The sequence below is a fragment of the Caretta caretta genome, chromosome 4 (genome assembly GCF_965140235.1).
Source record: "Caretta caretta isolate rCarCar2 chromosome 4, rCarCar1.hap1, whole genome shotgun sequence".
Taxonomy (NCBI): Eukaryota; Metazoa; Chordata; order Testudines; family Cheloniidae; genus Caretta; species Caretta caretta.
This window is the reverse complement of record NC_134209.1, coordinates 90,125,064-90,130,630: the sequence shown is the minus strand read 5'-3', so window position 1 is coordinate 90,130,630 and position 5,567 is coordinate 90,125,064. Positions and strand designations below refer to the sequence as shown.

General features: G+C 41.1%; 1 long non-coding RNA gene across 1 annotated transcript; it reads left to right on the top strand.

The window, feature by feature from the left end:
* Nucleotides 1-481: 481 nt before the first annotated feature.
* On the top strand, nucleotides 482-3,904 carry LOC125635789 (uncharacterized). Its single transcript, XR_012668150.1, has 3 exons — nucleotides 482-1,201; nucleotides 1,882-2,159; nucleotides 3,471-3,904. It is a non-coding gene; the product is annotated as an uncharacterized LOC125635789 (long non-coding RNA).
* Nucleotides 3,905-5,567: the final 1,663 nt, after the last annotated feature.

The window sequence follows — 5,567 nt, the reverse complement described above, 5'->3', positions numbered from 1 at the left end:
CACAACTGTGTGGTGCTCCCCATTGCAGGTTTACCTTTCCTTCAGGGAGATTCTGTCTGCTAGCCATCCAGCTCAGCTCCCTGACTCCAGCCAGGTGTCTCTCACAGAGAGAGAGAGCACCAGCCATCTGCTCTCCTTCCTGACTAGCCCCCAGCTGAGCCCTATTCAGCCCTTTTAATTCCTCCCTCCAAGCTTGACACCCCCCCTCCCTTCCCCGCAGGTATAGCTGATTAATCACACAGGCTGTCATTAATCCCCTTCTGGGCCTTGTGGGAGTTTGTACACCACATCATATATGTCGGGGTGGCCAAACTGCAGTTTGCGAACCGCTAGTGGCTCTTCTACAGTTAAAGTGCAGCTCTCGGAGCCCCCTCTCATTTTCTACCCACCAGTCTGGGGGTGGGGACCTCAGGGCTTCTGCCCTGTGGCAGGGTGATGGGGTTAGGGGCTTCTGCCTTGCGGGGAGGGGGGTCTTGGGCCTTCAGCCCTGCGGGAGGCACCTGCTGGAGCTCGGGGCTTCAGCAGGAGCAGGGCTGAAACCCCAATCCCCAGCAAGTGTGCCCTGCAGGGCTGAAGCCCCAAGCCCCAGCAGGTGGACCCAGCTCTTGAACTTCTGAAGATTATCGTATGCAGCTCCGAGGGTCAGTAAGTTTGGCCATCCCTGATATATGTAATCAGACATTACAAAGCTGCTTTCCTCTACAAATAAATGAGAAAGATGATATACCAATCACTCAATTTAAACAATCACTTTTCAACTTGTTTCATTGTGGTGTCACACTGTAGTATCTCTGGTAGGTAGAGTTTGGTTGTAGACAGAGCTTTGAAGAGAACCTCTACTTTTTCTCCATCAGTTTAACCCCTGCCTGCTGTTCGTAAATGCATGTTGCTTTGGTATATACCTCGCATTTGGTACTCTACAAACTGTAAAGACAAATTGTGTTATACTCTGAAATTACTACTTTAGTAGAAGGTCCATAATAACAGTTTATTCAAACTCAGTGAACCAAATCGTGTCCCTAAAATTTAAGTCTGGAGAAAAATTTTAAATTTTTAATAAAAAGTTTCTCTGTATTTTCAGCAGCACAGTAATTTAAACAGCCAGACATCATCCAAAACCCTTCAGGAATTGTTCTTCTCCCCACAGATTTCATGTTCCCAGCAATCTCTGTACAAAGCTGTCAGCTCTAAGTGCGCTGGGGTGAGTTAACTTCTTGAGTTATGGAAACAAATCTAAAGTATTTCCAAAAAATATTGAATAAAGACAATGAAAACATTTTAACTGCAGGAATGTGTTTTCTTCCTTGCTCAATTTAAAATCGTAGAATTTCAAGAAATGTACCAACTAATAACACAATTAAGCAATAGAAAGTAGAGTAAAGCAAGCAAGACTGGGCCCTAACTAATGTAAATATTTCCATTACTGTAGATCGAGAGCTCTCAGTCTGGGGATTGTGAGCCCCAGAGGAAGTGTGAACCATACTGTAGTTCACTTATTCATGCTAGTCTTTATATTGATGTCAGTGGAACTATTCATGTAAGTAAGGCAATCAGGATTTGGCCCTTAATATGTGTTAGGTATCTAGCAGTCCTGTATATTCTTATCTGAGAAATGGGTTTCTCAGGAATGGCTCAATTATCATCATTTTAAGATCATTTGTCAAAGCTGATACCATATTACAAATCTTCAGAAATTACCTTTACATTGTGACTCTTCAGAAGGAGGCTTGAACTAGCGTTTGAATTTAACTCATTGACTTTTTTTGGTTTTAGCTATGGATATACCCTCTCAAGTTTTTTCTTAAAAAAACAACAGAACTTTCTGGATTAAGTGTAAATGTACAGTTAAGGAACCTCTTAATTTTTGTTTGTGATATCTAGAGACAATATTGGCATTGGCATGTACCCAGTACAAAAATAAGTGGAGAAACGGACATACAAGTGAAGTCCCATTTAAAGGTATGTATTAACTTCCCTTGTTTTCAGATTGCTTGGAATAGCTGAAAATTAAAGTTTGCTATTTCATCTCTTATGCATGTTTCTAGCATCATTTGGAGCATCGCCTTGCTTGAAGGCTAAAGCAGTCTGTTGGACGTCAGGCAGCACTTGAGGATGAAAGTCGAGCTGCCTTGGGAAATACAGAGGCTTTTACTCTGAGGGTAAGAATCAGTGAAAAACATCAAACCAATTGTCCAGCCATAGACTTACAAGTAGAGCTGTACTTTAAATGTGTGTCAGTAAGGTTTCAAATGAAGACATGCTGCATCTGATTCTGTTGGGGAATGATGGAAGCCCAAAAAGTGTGTGTAGGGAATGAGGTCATCAGCTGCAGCTCTTTTGATCTCCCCCATCCCATGTAGTGAAGGGAGTTTTCCAACAGGTCCTTGGGCAGGGCATTTTCTCAGTATCTTTTTCTTCCCTCCCATGCTTTGTGGGCAAATTATTGATATCATTGCATTCTTCCATACAAGGAGGGATTAACAGGATTAATACCAGTGAGTATGGAAAAGAGATGTGGAAGAGGAGAAAGCACAAAATAATCAAAAATAATATGTAAAGTGAGCACTCTACACTTTGTATTCTGTGTTGTAATTGAAATCAATATATTTGAAAATGTAGAAAAGCATCCAAAAATATTTATAATAAATTTAAATTGGTATTCTATTCTTGTTTAATAGTGCGATTAAAACTGTGATTAATCATGATTAATTATTTTAATTGTTTGACAGCCCTAATCCTGACATTTGAGAGTTCTATCACAAGATTATGAGTCAGACTTAATTTTACTTAGAAATCGTGTCTTTCATGATCAATTTGCGAGAGTTGGCATGTCTGCCAGGCTCTAGCTGTGGCACGTAATGGTTCAGTCTCCTGTGGACTGTAACACTTTGGTCTAATGTCAGTTGCTGGGTTTAACATGCAGGTGCTGGGAGATATTGGTGGCCTCTGATATAAAGGAGGTTACAAAGGAGACCTTCTAGTCTTTTAAACTCTATGACTCTAAGAGGAGAGAAAGGCAAGCTGATTGGGGAAAAGTGTAGGAAATGACATGGGAAGCAGAAGGAAATGAAAACAACTATTCTGGTGCGGGGAAGATTATGTAGAACCCTGCAGATGAGGAACAGGAGCTTACATTTGATGTAGTAAGAGACAATAAGTAAAATGGGAGAGTCTAGAGGGTTTTCCATGTAGCAACACAAGGCCCTCCCTTTGGCACATAGGTTTGATGTGCTGTCTGCGCCACTCCCACAAGAGACGAACACTCAAATTTAGGTCTTTCACATGACAATGCTGAACTCTACCACTGGGCCGCTAGTTCACCCCCTGCAGTCCATACAGATATGTAACTCCCACTGAAGTTGGTGACAATTGTGTGTGAATTTGTGTTGCAGTATTTGGCCCTAGTCTGTACATATTTTGACATGGTGCTGCAGTAAGGTTTCTTATGTGAAAATTTTATTTCTCTTCAGTCCAAAGAAAAAACCTGCAGATGCATGCAAATTCCAGTGCACTTTCAGATGGATTTCCACAGAAGGATAAAACCTGTTTATCAGAAGAGGAGTTATTCTTCAAAAGGCACATGACAGCAATAAAGAGAAGGGTAAATGTAAATATTTGGGTCCTACCAACACTGAGAACAGATGAAATACCTCGCTTGAAGAGCCCTAAGATTAGTGATGACAAGGGAGACAACAGAGCGATGACAGACTCATTGAAGAGTGCTTTGTTAGAAACTGTTTGTTTAGCTGAAAATGAGCATTCCAGTCAGGATAATGGAGGAGACAGACCTGTCTACAGTGAATCCTCATCACAAAGTACAGTTCAGTTGGAGCCCCAGTCTGCGAGCAGGGCTGAAAAAACAAAGTCTTCTACTCCTTTAAAAAAAGAAAAGGAGTACTAGTGGCACCTTAGAGACTAACCAATTTATTTGAGCATAAGCTTTCGTGAGCTACAGCTCACTTCATCGGATGGCATCTGATGAAGTGAGCTGTAGCTCACGAAAGCTTATGCTCAAATAAATTGGTTAGTCTCTAAGGTGCCACTAGTACTCCTTTTCTTTTTGAGAATACAGAGTAACATGGCTGCTACTCTGAAACCTTCTACTCCTTTGTTACTGAGGAGCTGGGAGGTGCCTGCTAATCTGGGAGAAGATAAACAACGGGACCCTCCTGATAGTGACACAGACAGGACTATGTTTAGGGGACACATCAATATACCATATTCAGCTGGAAAGAAAGTCTTTATAGTCTACATTTCTAGAGGTTATCAAGGTAGAGCAATTAGAAACCAGCCCCATTCCCACCACAGACACTCCCACACCCGGAGATTCCTGGACCATCATGTATCACATCTGGGCTAATTATTATTATTCACTATTTATATAGTGCCCACAATTTTGCTAGGAAATCTAGTTTGGGGGAAAGAGCATAAGACTGGGAGTCAGGAGGTTGTTCTAAATCTGACTGCCTTTGACTCACTGTTTGGCCTACAGCAAGTTGCTGCATTTATTGTCTCCGTTTCCCCATCTGTAAAGTAAGAATAATAATATGTACCTACCTGTCTACCTCCTGGGGTTAATGTGTTATTGTTTGTACAGTGCTCTGAACGTATGAAGTGCTATGCACATGTAAAATGGGATGGCACGTGGGAAGACAGACAGGTACCTGCCCTGAAAGACTTGCCATGCAAATAGACATCATTTAGGCAAAAAAACAAAAACAAAACAAACAAACACGGGGTGTGTTAGTGGAAATGTCAGTCATCACTAGACTTCTTTTACATTTAAATACGAGTTCCAGGACCCTAGCATGTGAAACGTCAAATGAGTATGAACAAGTCAGTCTATTAAAAAAGAAACACACATTAAAATTTTCACATGATGTCAGCACGAAAATACTCCCAAGCTGCCGTGCCCAACCCAACCCTTCAGAAGAAGTCTGGTTACATTTCCTTTTTCCTAACAGTGGTGTGGAGGTTCCAGTAACTGTGCATTTGGGCTGTCTATATAAAGGGTGTGAATTCTCCCATGTCCCTTTAAAAATACAGCTGTCAAGCATTCTGCATTTTGGTATTTATACCTAATATGTTTAAAAGATGACAAAAGAGTTTTTAAAAGATGCTAATAATAAAATGCATGTAAAGATGGGAGGGGAAACCACCCTACAAAGGTTGCACACAGGAACAAATCTGCAGTGAGGTTTGTGTACTTCAGGCAAGTGCAGTTCCCAGCATGTAAAGAGATGGTGATCAACTCCCAAAATTTGCCTTCAACTTTTCATCCTAACATTCAGGGGTGCTATAGTCTTGGGGTTTGGCAGTCCAATTTTAGAGAAAGGAGCTACTTACAAAATTTGCATCTAGATTGTGAACATCCAGAGGGTTGGGAGTGTTTAAATCTTTAGTTACAGTGTACAACACCCTATGAGCAAAACAGTTAGAATGTGATTGGGAAGATGTGTGCAGATGGTGATCATAAACAGTGCACCTTAGGTGACTGTATTATATGTAGTACCATCTGGTCATGAATGAAAAAGCATATCAAACCATGAAATAATCTCTAAACATCT